The sequence below is a fragment of the Dasypus novemcinctus genome, chromosome 27 (assembly GCF_030445035.2).
Source record: "Dasypus novemcinctus isolate mDasNov1 chromosome 27, mDasNov1.1.hap2, whole genome shotgun sequence".
NCBI classification, from domain to species: Eukaryota; Metazoa; Chordata; class Mammalia; order Cingulata; family Dasypodidae; genus Dasypus; species Dasypus novemcinctus.
The window spans coordinates 24,078,779-24,097,370 of NC_080699.1; the positions used below are offsets into that span (position 1 = coordinate 24,078,779).

Sequence of the window (18,592 nt, forward strand, 5' to 3'; positions counted from 1 at the left end):
AAATAACCCAGCTAAGCCTGGACTTGCACCCTACAGAAACTATGAGATAATAAATGTGCTAGTTCAAACGGCTATATTCGTGGTAATTCATCACGAAGCAATAGAAAACTAATACAACCCTATCCTTTTTGTTTTTATTTTTTAATTTTTATATTTTTGAGGTACTGGAGATTGAACCCAGAACCTTGCGCATGGGGAGCAGGCACTCAACCACTGAGCTACACCTGCTCCCCTCAACCCTATCCTTGAAACGTGGTTTGACCATGTACACAATTCAAGGTTCACTTATTTTCACCCTGCACTTCAGTGATGTCGTTCCACTGCTTTCCGGTTTCCATCATTGCTGTTGAGAAGTCTGCTGTACCCTACTGTCATTCCTTTATGGGTGGTCTATCTTTTCTCTCTGCCCCCTTTTCATTTCTTCTCTCTGTCTTTGTGTTTTGAGTTTCACTATGTTAAATCTAAATGTGGGGTGTATTTCCTTTACCTGTGGATTTATGCTTTTCATCAATGAGGAAAACTCGTAGCCATTATCTCTTTAAATAGTCTCTACTCCCTCTATTTTCTCTTTCTGAGGTTTTGAATAGAAATTATTAGGTTTATTTTTTGAATATTTATTACCCCCCCCCCCGCCCCCCGCTGTTTGCATTCATTCTCTGCTGTGTCTGTTTGTTGTGTGCTCATCTTTTTTTCAGGAGGAACCAGGAACCGAACCTGGGACCTCCCATGTGGGAGGGAAGTGCCCAATGGCTTGGGCCACCTCTGCTCCCTCTTCTAATACTGCTTAACTTTCATATATTTTCCATCTTCTTGTTTCTCTGTGCCGCATTCCGGGTAATTTTTTCAGATTTATTTTAATTTGCCAATTCTCTTTTCAACAGTGCTTACTACTATTTAATCTGTCCATTTCATTTTCTATTTATATTATTCATTCTAAAATTTCTATTTGTTCCTTTTTTAAATTTCCTGATCATTCTTCATAGTCTTTGTTGCCTCGTTTTTGTGATCTCATCTTTTATTTTTTCAACATTTACTACATATTATTTTACATTTTGTATCTGGTTATTTCAAAATCTTAAATCTTCAGGGTTCTAAATTTATTTGTTGTTTCTGTGTCTCTTAATCATACAGTGGCTTTTTTTTCTCTGTGCTTATGAGGTCATATGTGCTAGATTTTAACCTGTGGGAAATTTACAGTCCTAAAACTACATGCTTTCCAACAGAGATTTGCATTTGCTTTCTCCTGGCACCCGAGGAAGGCAGATACCAACCAGAGATCACTCTTGCCCCCTCCCAGGGTCCTGGGCTTGACACAGCAGTCTCCAGTTTGGCCTCCCAACCCTCTTGGGTCCAAGGTTTAGTCTTCGGAATGCAATTATGTCAACTAACATTGGTTCTTAGGGCAACTCTGGCCTAAATTGGTTTTACTTCACATAATCCAGGGCCAGTTTTATCTCATGGGGGTTTGGATTTTTTTAGTAAGATTTCTGATAAGACACCTGGAGTCAGATTGTCGATGGCCTTGAATGCCAAGCTAAAGAGTTAAGGCCTGTCCTTGTATTCTAAAGATAACATTTCTGATCAAGTTACACAGTGCTGAAAGAGCTCCTGTTACAGATTTGAACAGCCACCAAGGCTGCGCTTGCCAGCTGCTGTCCCGGGCCCCTCTACACCAGCCACTCCTCAGCACAGGCCTCCTCAGGGTGCCTCAGCCTCTTGGCCACTATAAACATTTTTAAAAATCTCCTTGGTTGTACTGCTGGCCCTGCCCCCGAGCCTCATGGCAGGTGCACAGACTGAGCCTTGGAAGGGGCACAAAATGCGACACCAAGACGCTCTATCTCAGATCCCTTCCCCGCCACACACACCCACAACTGCCCCACTGCATCCCCGCTCTCTCAGTTGCCACTCATTCCTTTATCCCAAGGAGGGAGCTGGGCTGCCTGGAGCTGGCTGTGGGTGGGCATAAGAGGTGGAGGAGAGACGGAAACGCTCCATCTCATTTCCCGACCACATCTAAGGAGGAGAGGGAAGAGAGGAGGCAGGGGTCTTAGGGAAAAGGAAAAGCAAGGCAGAGCTGAGCAGACCTGGGGCTGGGGGGACAGGAACATGACATTAGCCTCAAGGTGCATGTTTCAGGAGGGGCCTGACTCCTTAGAGCAGGGTACCTGAAAAATCACCACTCTTCAGCTGCCCGAGTAGGGGACTCCTAAGCCCCCAATCCTTCTTCCTCATTCTGCTGCTTCCCAACTCTTTGAGTCCATTCTCTCCCTCTGGAAAGTGGGACCAATCACACTTGACTGCCTCTCTAGTATATCAGGAGACAAAATAAAGTTTTTGCTCTTTTTCTCCCTCCTCTCCATGTTCTCATTTACCTCTGCATTGGTAAACAGCTGACATGGTGGAGAGAAGCAGCAACTTGGTGTTAATTTTCCTCTCTGATCTCCCTGCCGTTTGCACAGTTGCTTTCTGCATGTGCAGGAGAAAGCAATCAGAAGAGTTTCTCCGGCTATTATCCCTCCATATTGAGTCACATAATTTCACTTAATTGCTGGGTAAAAGCTGCTTGCAATGAGAAGCCACGAGTTGATGACATAGCAACATGCTATATTAATTTTGATGCCACACAGCACTGAGGTAGACAGAATACCCAGTTCTGTTGTGAAAATAATTCAAAAAACCACCTCCCTTTAAAATGCACAGGCTCCAAATTACAGCGAAACTTCCTGATCTCACCCTCCTTCCTCTCTAACTGCTCCCAAAGCCTCGCTCCCCTTCCCCCAGGTCCCACCTGCTTGCCTTCCTGCAGCCTCAGCCCCTGCAAAACCTGCCCACAGATCACCAAAGCCTGGCAACTAAGAGGACACCTCAAAGAAGGAGCAGATAGGCTCGTGCTCCAGGCACAGCCAACAAAAGGGACCCCTGACAGGGTCAGAGAGCACCTTGGACCCATTCCTTAGGCTAATTGGTTACCCTGAACTATTACCACAAGCCAGGGGACAGGAGCACGATTTAGCCCGTGACGTATCCACATCTTTGCAACAAAGAACCCTACTGAAGGAGCTCTGACTGTGTATGATTAGAGTATAACCAGGATGTGAGGCTCACCAGGTAGAGTTAGAATCATGGAACGTCAGAGGGAGGCAGAATGATTCGATCAAGACTTATTGTTATTTTTTCATCTGAGAAGGCTGAGGCCCAAGAAGGGAAGTGACATGCCCGATTCATCCAGCTAGCCAGGGGCAGAGCCTGGCTCAGAACCCACGTCCCCAGCTCCCGGCGGCTGCTCTGATGCACTGGGATTGGGAGGGGGCAGGTCAGGGCTGGTGGGGGGTAGCGGTCATGCGGGGGTGCCGGGAACCCTGGGTCGTGCCTAAGGGTACTTGGGGCTGCCCGGCTGGAGCCAGGGAAGAAGAAATGAGGGCAGCGGGGCAACAAGAGGGGACAGCGAGCCTCCTCAGTTCACCATTACAGAACACAACCCTTGCTTGGAGAGTGTCCCGGGTTGAATGGCAAGTGCCACCCCCCCAAAAAAATTTCACGGCCACCCAAAAACTGTGACCTTACTAGGAATCGGATCTTTGCAGGTTTAATTACCTAATAGGAGGTCACACGGATTACGTCGGGCCCTAAATCCCCAATGAACGGCGTCTTTATAAGAGGAGGGAAATTTGGACACAGAGACATGGAAACACATGGGGGAGAGGGAGGCAGAGACTGGGGCGATGCAGCCACAAGCCTAGGTGGGACACAGGAAGGGCCAGATCTGGCCGTAGCCAAGAAGGGTCCTCCTGAGAGCCTCCAGGGCACGCCTGGCCCCGCCAACCCCTGGATGGAGGGCTCTGGGCTCCAGGTCTGTGCCCGAACCCTTTCTGCTGTCTAAGCTCCCAGGTTTACTAACTTGCCCCGCAGCCCTGGAACAGCACTGCAGGAGGGCCTGGGGGCAGAACCCGCCTCTGGAAGGCGCGGGAGGGAATCATGCCTAGGGAGGGTCTTGGGGCGCGGGCCCAGCACTCCCCCTCCCACACGGGGGCGAGCAGGGGGCGGGAAGAGTCCTTCCTGGTGCCCCAGCTGTGAGGGGTGCAGGCGGCTACGACCACAGAAGGCTGGGCCCAGGGCAGAAACAGAGATGACCCAGGACTGAAAACTGCCATGGGCCAAGTGGCCAGATTTCGTGGCCCAGAGGCGGGATCTGGAAATTCCCCACATTTCTTTCGCTAGGGGAGGAACCTCGGGGTAGGTGGGCGTATCTATTCTGGAGACAGGGAACAGGCCCCAAAGGCCTTTCAGGGCTCCTGCGCCCTGGTGGCAGGTGCATTATTTGCAGGACCCACCATTCTCCGGTTATACATGCTAATGGATGGGGCGTGGTGAGCCGTTCTGTGCAAAACAGCAGATAACGCCCAAACCCTGGCTTGCAATGCATTTTTACTTTTGCAGGAATTTAGCCAAGGGATGAAGAGCCCCAGTGAGGCGTCAGTGCTGGAGAGGAAGAAATGTTCTCCTCCTCACCCGGTGTGCCTCTCTACCACCCATACCCATCCCTCGGCAGCCGCCACCTGTGTCTCCCCCTTTCCCCATCCAGGCTGAGGCCACAGGGCGATGCTGACTCCAAAAGAGACCACCTCCTCCACTCACACCCATCTTTTTCCTCTCCAAATGGCCTTGTCATCTTTCTATTTCCCATCTTCGATGTTTTGGCTTTAAAGTTCTCTTGGGGTTTTATGTACAGAAGTAAAAAGGAAGCAAAGGACAAAGGGAGGGTCCTCGTGGGCTGATCTGTGTCGAGAGGAGCCCTAGAAGGTGGCCCCAGCACTCCCCGCCCCATGGATGGGCTGCGTCCTCCCCTCGCCCCACGTGCTAGGTGACGTGCTGTGGGAGGGATGGAACATGGGACCACCAGCCTGGAAACAGAGGCGAGGACCTCACAGCGGCCTCAAGCCACAACTGGATGCCCCAAATACTCTAACCTTGAAGCTCTAGCCAGGGCCACGCAGGGCCACGCAGGGCCATGCAGGGCCACGCAGGGCCACGCAGGGCCGCGCTTCATCATCTGTTTTGGAAAATGGAGGATGCGTTTTTCTTCATCTTTGTCCCCTTTTAGGTGGTCCTCAAAATACCTTTCCCTCACGTCACCACAAGGTTCAGCTCCAGCCTCCTTGCCCGGAAGGACTTCGGTGCAAGGCTGCCAGCCCAGCCAGGTGCCTCCTGCAGTGCATGCTTCCTGGAGCAGCAGCCTTGACCACAGTGAGAAAGGGAAGGTGGAGAGAAGTGAGTTTTCCAGGGGGTGGAAGTGGTGACCTTGGCGGTGGGAAGCGGCACGTGGCTGGAGATTAGGTTGGGGGTGGAGGAAAGAGGTCTACCTGGAGCACAGGTGTCCTTCGTGGAACGGAACATTCTGAGATGGGAACCCCACGTGAGGGGCCCAGACTGGGAGTCCGGACTGGATATGAGAGGTGATGATAACGACCATGACCCGCTAGTCTTAGTCCTTGGAGGGCTTATTCTCACTTAATCCTTAGAAGAAAGTTATCAGCAAACCCATTCTACAGGTCAAAACACTGAGGCAGAGAAAGGGAGGTCCCTGGCCAGTAGGTGCTGGGTTCCAGAGTTCCACCCTGCTCTGGCTGCCGCACTGCTGGGAGGGGAAGGGTGGCCCTCCTGCTGTGAGCCTCCAGGCCAGAGTCCAGAACCAGCCCACCCTCCGCTCCAGGAAGGGCACTCACCCACGCAGCAGCACCCCATTTCTTGCTCCTACCCCCAGCACAGGAGGCTGAGGCTGCAAGACGGGATGGGCTGAGCGAGCTCTAAAGAGAGTCACAACCCAGGGGCTCGTGCCTCTGGGACGCTTACCAGCCAAGCTCACCGGCAGCTCCAGCTTCATGAATATTCACGAGAAAGAGGGAGGAGAATGCACACAGCCTGCCAGCTCACCCCCAGGAGGGAATTTCTATTTCTTTGCTGGATAGAGGGCTATTTACTGGGGAGGATTTTTTTAAAAACACTGTACAGAATTGTGCAGCTGAGGAGGCCTGGGTGAGTGTAGGTGGTAGAGGCAGTGTAGGGCCAACCAGTCCATTCCCGTGTCTACCTTCTAAGGCTATAATAAAGGTCAAGTGAGATAATGCACAAGAAGTTTCTTTATAAACTGTGAAGCACTAGGAAAACAATACCTGACATTTATTAGGTGTTCACGCCACACCAGATGCTATTCTAAGTGGTTTCCATATATTAACCCGTTCAATTCTCACAGCAATCCTAAGAAGTGGCCATTAATGTGATCATTCCCATTATACAAGTGGGGAAACTGAGGCCAGGAAGGTTAAGTAACGTGCTCAAGTCTCCAGAGCTAGAAAGTAGCAGAGCCTTAGTTCAAACCCAAGCAGCCTGGCTCCAGGATCCTTGCTCTGAACAATTCTGCTCTCCTGCCTCTCTGTTACGTAGAGACTGTACAGCCTTAAGCAAGTTGCTCTACCTCTCTGAGCCTTTGCTTCTGCAGCTGTACAAGGAGAATAACTGTATGCAGCTCAGGAGCTGTGAGGACTAGACAAGATGGGAAACTGTTTTTGGCTGCCCATACACATCCACCTCCTTTCGGAGAGGAGACTGCTCCTCTCTTCTCCAACCATGTTTGTCTAGCGGGGACTGCGGGTCACAGCCCAGCCTGGCAGCTGAAAGGGGTGGGTAGGGGGCTTCAGCTTCCCCTAGGTGTCGTCATGTCAGAATCAAGGGAAGAAAGGCCGCTTCCAGCAGCAAAACCGTGACATGGGGGGGGGGGGCAATCCCACCAGTAGACAAGTGCAGAGCTAGCGGGGAGATGCCGGGAGGAGGGATGGAAGGAGGGATGGGAGACGATCCTGGCAGTATCCCGGCCCCTCGGTGCCCAGGCCCTGCCTGCTGCAGTCTGGGGCTGTGCACACAGAATCCCTGCCTTCCCTAAACTAGACTGAGTTCCTTTTCTGCCATCTGCAAAGAAAACTGGCGGCAAGTGTAAAGAGCCGAGCACAAGCCTCGGCAAAGAGTCACTGTTCGCTAAGCATCAGCTGTGAGTGTTTTTACCATGATTCTTCCCTGCTCTTTCCTCAACAGCCTCTTCCATTTTCTACCTTCCACAGCTCCTGGCGGACAGGAAGAGAAGCGGAGGGAGGGGCAGGGCCGGGGGCCGGGCCCGCCTCTCGCTTCCCTCCCTCTCCCCCGCAGCGGCCCTCTAACCGCCGGGAGGCTCTGGAGTCTTCGCGCGGAGCGAGGGGCCTGGCAGGGGCGGGGGCCTGACGGACTAAACGGGGTCCCCCGGGCCACTGCCCTCTCCCGCCTCGAGAAAAACAGCCTGCGTCATCCGGGCTCGCGGAGGGCGGCGGGGAAGCGCGCCAGCGAGGGGGGTGGCGACGCGTCTTCCCACGCCCCCACCGAGACGCAGATGCAAGACAAACAGCGGCGAGGACGCGAGACAGCGGAAGAGGCTGCAGGACCCCACGCCGGCTGGCCGAGGGCAGAGTCCCAGGGAGAAACTGAGGGATGGGGGGGGGGGGGGCAGAGAGAGGTGGGTGCCGGGGGTGGGGGGTGGGAGGGCTGTAGGGATCTGCCTCGGAGGAAACGCAAACACGCCTCGGTGTCGCCCCCTCCAGTGAGGCCTGAGCCACACCCCCTCGGCTGCCCCTGCCCCCACCCCGATCCTGGGCGATCACGTGCTAACGCTCCGAAGAGCAGGGAAAGGAAAATGCACCGGGGTGATTGGGAGGAAAACCCAGACAGCTGCTTTTCCTGGGCGAAATCTCGCTGGCTGCCAGGCAGCTGCCCGAGGTCTACACTGCCCCCCCAGGTGAGGCCCCGCCCCACCCCATAACCCACCCCCTTGGCCAGCAAGCCCAGTCCTCTTCCCTCTCCAAACCCCTTCGAGAAGCTTCCCACGAGGGGCGCCTTGGGTGTGTCCCTCGTGGAGGGCTGGGACCCAAGACACACAGGCAGGGCCAAGGGGACTTCTGCGAGGTTGGGGCGCGGCGCCTCCTCGTGTCGGGGGGTGGGAGCAAGAGGTAGCAGGAAGGGGAGTCTCATCGCTCAGCCTGGACCCTCCAGGATGCCAGAGGCTGTCAGAAGAGGGGGGCACCTGCCTTCTGCACGTCCCACCCCAAACTCCCCCGTTTCCTGCCTGCGCTGTCTGAAGGGGACGGCGATGATGGTGACCACAGCACACGTCTGTCCGATACCATCAGACCGAGACACGAGCACAAGCTCAAAGGATCACCACCACCGCCTGTGCAGGTGGCTGTTCTTGCCATTTACGGACTGGGAAACGTGAGCTCAGTTAGGCTGCTTGCCCAAGATCCCACAGCTTCCAACGGCATAGCTGGGATTGGCTCCTAATTCTGTTGATTCCAAAGGCTATGCTCTTTGCTCTCTTTCTTGCTGCCTTCCTCAAAGTGTGGCAACACACAGAGACTAATGGAAATGGAAATGCTGACCCCCGACTCTGGACCAGGCTCGTTTGATGGGAGTCTTTTTAGCCAGCCTAGGGGAGACTAGCCAAAGCCACAGATATTCCGAAACATCGCTGTTTTTAGCTTTGGCATGCATTGCGTCATTTCTCTCCCGTCCCATTTTCTCACCCAACTCTGCTTTGCTCACTGTGGTTAGGTGCTGGGGTAGGGCTGGGACCCCGGCAGAGCTGTCAGCCACTGGGGGAGCCCAGCTGAGCTCCGGCTCCAACAGGCACTCTTTTCCCCCTCCCTGGCCTCCCCCCACCTGGCAGCAGCCCATGGGCCCAGCAAAACCTCAGGTGGACCATATTCCAGGACCGGTTGAAGGTGGTCCTGCCCACTGGAGCTCAGCTCACCGGGCATGCCAGTTGAATGGCTGGCCCAGGGACTGGCACCCTTTCACACATGAGCTGTCAAACAACGGATCCTCTTTTTTTCTGTAGGGCTCAGAATGAACGTGTAGCCCTGACATAAAGCACCTGCTCAGATACATATGCTCCCTCCCCCAACATTCTCCCAAGGAGAATTGTTTTTTATTTCACCGAATACTTCCCTGAAAAGGTAAATGCTCCCAATCTTAACCATCTTTTGGCCTGAGCTATTTAATCAAATCGCTTGCCACACAGCTGAGATCTGCCCTCATTTAGGTGAAGAAATTGGTGGAGAAAGAGAGGGTAATTTTGAAACAAGGTGTAATTTTGGAAAGAATGATACAATTAGCCTTCCCTAACCAAATTAACAAGCATTGATTGGTTGCTTACTGCTTTTCCAGACACTTTACTAATTACCAAGGAAGCTGCAATGAGCAAGACAGACCCAGTCCCTGCCTAGCCAAGTCCAAGTTCTTCTCGCTCTCCTGGTGTCCACACCGTGTCTGGGGACCACCCTAGCTGTGCTCACTCCTGCACTGTCTCTCTAATCTGGTCCTTCCCTTCCACTGCTCAGCCCTCATCAGCTGCCCTGGGCTGCTGTAGGAACTGCCTAAGTGCCAGCCCTCTTTGACCTCCTCCCAACCTGTCCTGAGCACTGACTGCATGGCCAATCTCCTTAAAGTGTATTCCGAGCCCTGCCTGCCCAAACTCAAGTACATTCAGCGGTACTTCAGTAATCCATTTATTCTTTTAAAAATCCAAACGTTTTATTCTGGCAGATAAAGCCCTCTAAGCCTAGTTTTCTTCTACCCTTCCAGTACCTTCTCCCATTACTCTCAGCTAAGATGGTCTACTCCCTGGCTTGGAGAATCAACTGAGCCCCATTAAATTCTAAACCCTGGAGGTGTGGCCAAGATATCAGTCATGTTACAAGTTCCCCCAATGCGGAGGTGCAGCCGGGGTGGAGAATCACTGCCTTGGCTCAGGCCACTCCACCTACAGATGCTCAGCTCCTTCCTCCAGAACTCGAGGGCGCCGTGACCGGGCACTGGCACGGGTCTGGCACACCGCAGGTTCTGTCGGATGCTCTTTTTGATAAGGCTCTCCTCTCTGAGAAGTCTCTGGGCTACCCTAGGACTTGCAAGACCTGAAAATGGTGCAGAAACCAGCGAGGGAGCAATGGACTGATGTGCTTGTCTCCAGGAGCGGAAAGAGCACGGCTCGTGTCCCAGGCCCTGGAATCTGCTGGATGGGGGGGGGAGGGGGATCCTGAAAGGGGTGGAGGAACCCAGTCCCGTCAATGTCAGCAGAGGTGAGTCCCGCTGGTAGTGGGCACCCTCGACATGATGTGATGAGGATGGCACAGCACCTCTGCAGCCCTCCTCCCCCAAACCCATCCTCCCTGCCTAATCACGAGAAACATCAGAGGAATCCCAGGTGGGGGGCGACCTGCAGTGTATCTAACTCAACAGGTCATCAGAAACCAGGAAGGTCTGAGACTGTCACAGCCCTCAACGCTAAGGAGACATGACATCTAAATGCAATGTGGTCTCCTGGGTGGGATCCTGGAACAGAAAAAGGACAAAAGGTAAAAACTAAGGAAATCTGAAGTATGAGCCTTAGTTAATGAGAGTGGGTCAATATCGGTTCATTAATTGCAACAAATGTACTGCCCTTAGGCAAGATGCTAATGATGGAGGAAACTGCACAGGGTGTATATGAAAACCGTACTAACAACTCGAGTTTTCTGTAAATCTAAAACTGTCCTAAAAAATAAGGACTATTAATGAAAATGGTAATTTTTGAATTCAGTTTTGAAAATCAGCTCCCCACCACTGCCACATCTGCTCACCTTCCTGGCAAGCAGCGTGGAGCGCTGCCCACTCACTGTTCACGTGATTGGTGCTTCTGTACTAGGTTCTGGAGCTTCTGCGGTTCAGAACCACCCAGCCAAGGGCCGCAAAGGCTATTAAAACTGCCTTTTAAAACAAGTGCTTTGGCTCTGAGTTAGGCCAGTGACAATCTGTGGCTTCTGGGGGAAAGTGCAACCTGTGACCTCAATTTGCCTTTTAAATGCCCATCCAATAAGCAAATAAACATCAACCATTCTGTTCAATAGCTTACTTGAAACAACTGGCCCTATACAATGTTCCAGAGAGGGGTGACAAGGAGAGAGGGCTGGGACCGAGGAGGAGAGCCAAGGGTGGCGGCGCTCTGGGCACCTTTGCTGAATTCGCTGGGCCACCCCAAGGACAGCCTCCGGGCAGCTCTGGCCCAGGTCATCCCCCTGCCCAGCTCAGCGTGCTGAGCCCTCCTCCCAGGGCTGGCCCCTTCCCTCTGGATCTCTCACTGTCCCTGGGCCTCAGGCCTGGCAGGACCTCCCTGAGTGGCTCCACGGCTGGGGTCCTGCCCTACCTTCCCTCAGTGAGGGGATGGGATGAAGGGGGGCTCCCCTGAGCCGGGAGGCTGGGCCGGTGAAGGCAGGAAGTTCAGGTGGCAACTCTGATCCCCATGATTCAAAGCTGTTTGTCAAGACCCCAGACCCAGTCCAGCCTTAACCCAGCTGCCGGGGGCAGATGGGAGAGGCAGGCTCCTTTCTCATCTAGAAGGAGGCTTGTTTTAACTTGCAGGCACCTCTGGGAGTTAGTTTTGGGGAAGAAAAACCTGGTCAGAGGAAGTAAAGAAGAGGGAGGGGAAGGAGAAGGAAAGAGCCTGGAGAGAGCTAAGGCCCCTTCCACAGGTAGGGAAACTGAGTTGACAAATCACAGGCTCAAACTTGACTTGTAGGAGAGCGGATGTAGCTTGAGTGGTTGAGCACCTGCCTCCCACATATGAGGTCCCAGGTTCGATCTCCAGTACCTCCTAAAAAAAAAAAAAAAAAACTCTAACTGGGGAGCAGATGTAGCTCAGCGGTTGAGCGCCTGCTTTCCATGTATAAGTTTCTGGGTTCAATCCCTAGTACCTCCCAAAAAAAAAAACAAGACACCTGACTTTTAGACATCTCCCTGGAAAATCCCCAGCTGCCTTTTGCCTCCAGCCTTTATCCCGTGGGCTTCTCCCAACAAGCCTCAGAGGCACACAGATCAGCATTGTTTAGCCACCACCGCAGAAAAAGAAACGGGAGCGCAGGCCAAAGACATGAGTCTCCCGGAGTGGGGGGGTCCCAGGCCTCCCGCCGCCCGCGCAGGGGCTTTCCGCAGGGTCCCAGGGAGTCGGGGTCGTGGCATGGCCCATCCCCACGGGCGGCCGGCTCGCCCTCCTCCACCGGCCTGCTGACCAAAGCCTCTCCACCGGGGGCCAGACAAGCAGTCCAAGCAGCAGGGCCCTACGCCAGAGCAGCCGAGGGGCCAGCCCACCCCTGCCAGGGCCAGCAGCCCACCTCCTCTGCCGCTGCGCTGGGCACATTCCCCTTACGGGGCGCTCTGCATGCACTCTACATCGTCTCCTTCAGGGGTAGGCACGGCGTGGCCAGGAGCCCAGAGCCGTGGCTCTGGAGACCTGGCAAGGGGACCCACGTTGGCGGGGTCGGCTCCACATCGCTGGTATCTGTCTCAGGAAACATACTGTCCCCTGCCTCCCCCGCACGGCCTCATTGCCCCAGTCCCCACAGAGCCGCCTTCGCCTCTCCCCCCCTCACCAGGAGCTGGCGGGTCTCCCCCGTCGGACTACCAACTCCTTGGGGCCAGACACCCCTTGTGGGCAGCTCTGTGTCCCAGCACACAGCACGGTAGCTGCTCAACAAGTGCTGCCGGATGGAAGAGGCGTCATCATTATTCCCTTCTAGTCATGATGCCCTCCACGCGCAGAACAGCCTGAGGTCCGCATGGAATTTTTAAGGAATTTTAACTTTCCAAACTTTCGCAGCATCCTCCACTTCCTGGTACCTGTGCTCCGGGTCTCCATCAAACCCCAATCACCAAAAGTCCCGGTGAGTCAGCTTCCTCCACGGACCATCCCCGAAGCACCTCTCAGAGCTTGTTTTTAGATGAAGGACGGAGCTGGGCAGGCCGAGAGGCTGCGGGGGGACCAGGAAGCGTGGCTCAGGGCTGTGCTCCTGCAAAGGGGCATGTGCCAGGCAAGGCGGGAGGCTCGGAGCGGCACGCGGGCGTCGACCCCTGCCAGCGGGTGGAAGCACGTACGTCCAGTGTGCACACACGCGCTGCGCCTTCTCCGTGGGCCCAGCACCAGGCCCTGCGGGGCAACCCACGTGGGTAAGGCAGACCTTGCCTCTGAAGGGGTAAGAGGGGTGGGGGCAGAAGGCGCTAAAATGCAGCCAGGTAAGTGCACTGTCCAAGGGAAAATCAATAGAGTCTTGGGATAGAGGAATTAGGAAAAGCTGCTTAGAGGAATCTTGCAGGATGATGATAATACCGATGTCGCTCTAATAATGTATCATGACTATTATTGTTATTATAGCAGCTAATATTTACGGAGCGCTCACTGTGTGCTTCTCCTGCTCCATCACCATGCTCGTTTTACAGGTAAGGAAACAGAGGCTTAGGAGAGTTAAGGAAACTAGAAAGCGGCAGAATCCCGATGAGAACCAAGTCTGTGTGTCCCCAAAGCCCGGATGGAGTGAGAGAGCATGTTCCAGGCACGGCCTGAGAGCAGGCAGGGGCGGGAAGACACACGGGCTGGGACGACCATCCAAGGAGGGTGGCCAGGGAGGCAGCTGCGGCAGGTTCCAGAGAGCCTCGCATGCCTCGGCGAGGCAGCGCTACTTACCCATGGGCCACGGAGCGCAGAAGGAGGTTCTGGCGCAGGGGACTGGCCTAACTGGACTGATGCATAGGTCCAGCAGGCGAAAGGGATCGGGGTTGAGAGAATGGAAGTTGAGAAGCCGTAGCAGGAAGGGGGAGAGACCATGGCCGGGCGAGGTGAGGTGTGTGGGAAACGTGGTGCATGCCTCGGTGTCAGCAGGGGTGTGTGAGAAAGGGAAGCGAGAACAAGCGTGAGCACACACGTGGAGTGGGCGGAATCCCAAAACAGAAGTGGGGGTGAGATAGGAGGGGGCAGAGGGAGGCACGGGGCACATCCGTTTGTCTACGGGAGCAGGGGGGCTGCAGGGAAGGGGAAAGCATCACTTCACAGCTCGGCGGGGCCTGGCGGGCAGGAGGGGCTCAGAAGGAAGGGTGGAGACCCTGACCTCTGCTGGGGTGGGAGGCGGCTGTCATTCCAACGGCTCCCCCTCATCCCTGGCCCGCTCCACCCCAAATTGTGAGCTGGCCCCAGCCTCACTCCTGGTAGTCCCGCCACCTCCCTGGACCTCAGGCAGCCTGGCGTGTCTTTGTAACAAGCTCGTTCCCATGTGGCCTCCAAGCCGGGCTCACAGCTGACCTGCCTGCCCAGGTCATGGACCTCTACCCATCCCAGAGCCAGGACGATGCTGCCAATTGGTTCCCAGCTTCTGCCTGGGCTGGAAACGCTCTGCTTCTCTGAGGGGCAGGCATTGGGGACAGAGAGCAAGGGTGACCTGCCCCTGACCGTCACCTCTCATCATAGCCTCTCCAACTGGCCAAAGGATTCCACAGACCCTCAAAAAAGATGGACCTGGCTCTCATCTTCTCCAGGGGACATGTCTTTAAAGACCCCAGCAGCCCCAGTGTGCACACTGGCACACCAGGTAACGCCCAGCACCCGGGAGGGGCCGGCTCCCCACGCCCAAGAGAAGAAAACACATTCTCAGCTTCTTGGGAGCCTCCTGTCCCACTGGGTGAAAGGAGAAGCTTTGTCTGGGGTAACCAGCAACCAGCCCATGTCCTGCTCAGCTCAGCGGCACGCCTGCATTGTGAAACAATAAGTACAATCTGATACTTGGGGAGAAAAAGGATATTGTTCTAGACTGTATAATCCTCAAAAATTGTGAGCTAAAATCTTGGAGGCTTTCTGTTGCTGGAGAGCAGCCTAATCCATTTCTGGATGCCACCAGGTGCTCCGTTTGCATCCAAAAAGATTTTTGTGCAATGCATGCACGTGTCCTTGGACATGCAGCAACTCAGGGACTCCGCGCCAGAACTAGAACCCGGGTCTGTGCAGCCTTTACGCTGCGCCCCTCTCTGCCTCCGCAAGCTGTGCCTGCCGCGATCGCACAGGTTCGTCTCCTCCTGCACGCTCGGGCGGAAGCTGGTGGGTGATTTGTTAGACAGTGAGTCCTGGGGGCTGCCTGGCACGGCCCGCCGGCCAGATGGCAGCCTGCACGGTCCAACAGGGCCGGGGCGGGATTCGGGTATGCCAGGGACCCAGGTGGGCTGCCTCGCCCAGGCTTGTGAGGCGTTTCCAGGGTCTAGGGAGCTGCTCCTTCTCTGCCCCCCCAGTCTCCCCTTCTAGGAAGACAAAGGAACAGGCTCTCCAGGCCTCACCCCTGCCCACGAGCAGACCTCGCTCTAGAAGGAATATCCCAGTCAAGAAGATCGATGATATTAAAGGAAAGAAGGCACCACGAGGTACAGGACAGGTAGTGTGGGGTCACAGCTCCTGGCAGAGGAGTCAGAAGGCCATGTGACCTCTGAGCCTCAGTTTCCCCATCTATGCAGTATCCTGGACATTCCCGCAAGGCTCCTTCGGGCTCTGAGAAGGCTAGGATTCAGAGGTCAGGGACTGTATCTCCCCTCGCTCTCTGCTCCCCAGCAATGAACACATAGTAGGCACTTAAAAGAATTCATTGAGTGAGGGAATGAAATGGGTCGGAGGCCGGGAAGGAAATTCTTCCCTGGCTGCCGCGTCAGCCACAAGCCTTGGACAAGCCCTGGCGACCCAGGACCCCTCTGCAAACCTGCTTCCCCTCCTGGATGCACAGATCTGCTTGGAGGAGCCAAGCAGGAATCGCTGGGGAAGCAGGTCCCGGCTTCCACTTCCAAAACTCCTCAGGCTTCCTCAGGGCCAGGGCAGAGAGCAAGAGGCACTGGAGAGAAGAAAGTCACTCCCCGCCTCTGGAGCCGAGCCCCTGGGCTGAGGGGCCCCTCCTCAGAGGGAGCTGGAAGCGCCTCTTCTTCCGCCTGCCTCCACGGGGCTCCCTGAGAGGTGCTGGGGTTTCCCGTTGGGTCCCCCGAGCCTTACACACCCGTGGGGCACAGAGCTTGAGGAGGCGGGCGCTGGCCCCTCCACGGCGCAGCTCCTTCGGAGGGAAGGAGCTGGGAGCGCATGTGTGCGTGCATGTTATTGCTCAGATGTGTGTGTGAGCAGCGTCATGGGCGGTGTGTACATGGTGTGACAGTGTGTGGTGTGTGTGGTGGGCATGTGGTGTGACGTGTGTGGTGTGTTTGTGGGGCTGTGTACGGAGTGCCTGCAGGTAGGGTGTGTGGAGCGCGTGTGTGGTGTTTTTGTGAGGGTATGTACAGAGTGCGTGTCAGGTACGGTGTGTGGCGCGTGTGTGAGGTGTATTTAGGGTGTGTGGAGCATGTGTGTTTAGGGTGTGCAGGGCATGTGTGTTAGGTGTGTTTAGGATGTGTGGTGTGTTTGTGAGGGTGTGTAAGGAGTACGTGTCAGGCAGGGTGTGTGGAGCGTGTGTGAGGTGTGTGCAGGGTGTGTGGAGTGTGTGTGAGGTGTGTGTAGGGTGTGTGGTGTGGCGTGGTGTGGTGTGGCGTGGCGCGGTGTGGTGGTGTGGTATGGTTGGTGTGGTGTGGTGTGTGGTGGTGTGGTTGGTGTGGTGTAGTGTGGGGTGTGTGGAGCGTGTGTGGCGTGGTGGGTGTGGTGTGTTGTGGCGCGGCGCGGTGTGGTGTGGTGGTGTGGTGTGGTATGGCGTGGTTGGTGTGGTGTGGTGTGTGGTGGTGTGGTTGGTGTGGTTAGTGTGGTGTGGTTGGTGTGGTGTGGTGTGGCGTGGCGCGGCGTGGTGGTGTGGTGTGGTGTGGTATGGCGTGGTTGGTGTGGTGTGGTGTGTGGTGGTGTGGTTGGTGTGGTGTGGCGTGGCGCGGCGCGGTGGTGTGGTGTGGTGTGGTGGTGTGGTGTGGTATGGCGTGGTTGGTGTGGTGTGGTGTGTGGTGGTGTGGTTGGTGTGGTTAGTGTGGTGTGGTTGGTATGGTGTGGTGTGGTGTGGCGTGGCGCGGCGTGGTGGTGTGGTGTGGTGTGGTGGTGTGGTTGGTGTGGTGTAGTGTGGGGTGTGTGGCGTGGCGTGGCGTGTCCGGGGCGGGGCTGTGCGGTAAGGGCGGGTGGGCGCTGATGGGCGAGGCCCTCGAGGAGTCAGGGAGAACCGGTATCCAGGCAACCAGCTGGGGGAGGGCCGCGAGCCCGAGGTGAGGAAGGGGCTGCAGGGGAGGGGCTGAGCGAGCGAGTTTCCATGGCAACTGCCAGGCAGGTCACGTGCACGTGCGGAAGGCTAAAGTGAGGAAGCGGATATCCACGTCCACAGGCACGCGAGGAGGCGGGGGTGGGGGCGCCTCCCGTCCGCGAGCCTGGATGTCGGGGCGGCCGGAGCGCCGGGGGCCGAGGAGGCAAAGGGCGCGGCCGCGGCGGCCACAGGGGCGTCGTCCGGCCACAGGGCCAAGGCCCGTCCCTCCCGGGCCTTCTCCTCCAGCCACCACTTGTAAGAGAGAAGCAAGTGCCTGAGACACGGGGCGCTGCCCGACTCTCCACCAAAGCCCAAGGACCGGGGCTGGGGGCGGGGGGGCCGCACCCAGGCACACCCGGCCAAGGGGGGGGGGCGCGGCAGGAGAGGGACGAGAGAATGGGGGCTCAGGCCCCTGGAAGGAGAACACTCGGATGGAAAAAAGAGGGAGAAGACAATTGAGACAAGCAGCCTCCTCAATCCCCGGGCCCTGCAAACGCGCCCCCCGCCCCTGCCCTGCCCTCCCCAGGCCCCCCAGGCCCCCCCCAGGCCCCTGGCACCAAGCCCGCCCGTTCCATTCGGTGGCTCCTGTGTCCACGCTGCGTGCGGCCACACTGCTCGCTCACACGGCCCCCAGGCCCCGCGCGCAGCCTCCCAGCTCCGAGGAACAAAGGAAATCTCCGGGGTGGGGGGGGGAGAGCTGGGTGGGAGCAGCCCTCTCCCCTTCCACGACCCGCAGCCCCAGGCTCCAGGCCGCCCGTGCAGCCCCCCCGCGCCGCCGCCACTGCCCGCCTCCCCCGGGAGGCCCCGGCTCTGGACGCCCACCTCCCTGGCCCCCCATTCCCGCCGCCTAGGAGGCCAGCGCCCGGGGGGGGGGGGGGGGTCGCCGCACACGCCCCCAGGACCCAGCTGCCCCCTCTCGGGGATCGCCTGGCGCCCCAGCCTCCACGCCCTCGCCAGGAGCCCCCCTCCGCCCACCTCCCCAGCCCCTTACCTGCACAGCCCGGCGCCCCCCGAGACAATGCCAGGCGGACGCGGAGTCCGAGGCGCCCGGCGGCCGGCGGCTGGGCGCGGGGAGAGCTCGGCCCGTTTCCCGCCTCCCTCCTCCCGGGAGCCGGGGCGGGAGCGCGAGCAGCTGGGGTGGGAGTGGCAGGGGCGGCGCTCGCGCTCCCTCCCAGCTGGGTCCCCGGCCTCGGCGTCTGCGGGGGGAGGGCAGACCCCGCCCGCCCCCCGCTCGCCTCCCCTCCCCGGCGCCTCCCCGCCCTGCGCCCGCCCTCCTCCCCCTCCCGCTCCAGGCTCTCCTGGCGCAACAGGAGGCCGCCCGGGGCGAGCACCGCGGCGCCTGGGCCACCAGCGCTAGCTTTTCGGTTTTCCTCTGGTGAGGTGGGAAGGAGGCGAGGCAGACGCGGGGACAGAGCCCGTGTCTCTGTGAAATAGTAAACTGAGGGGAAGGGGCCAGCCCCAAACGGGGGCCCAAGTTCATTGAG

The 18,592-nt window shown here is 56.9% G+C and overlaps 1 protein-coding gene across 1 annotated transcript in view; it reads right to left on the reverse strand.

The window, feature by feature from the left end:
• The window catches only part of LOC101431618 (FXYD domain-containing ion transport regulator 6), a 44,765-nt gene extending 26,511 nt beyond the window's left edge, over positions 1-18,254 (reverse strand). Inside the window, exon 1 of the mRNA XM_004452914.5 lies at positions 18,100-18,254. The gene's annotated coding sequence lies outside the window, so the exon portion shown is untranslated. The remainder of the gene's footprint in view (positions 1-18,099) is intronic.
• Between the last annotated feature and the right edge of the window lie 338 nt (positions 18,255-18,592).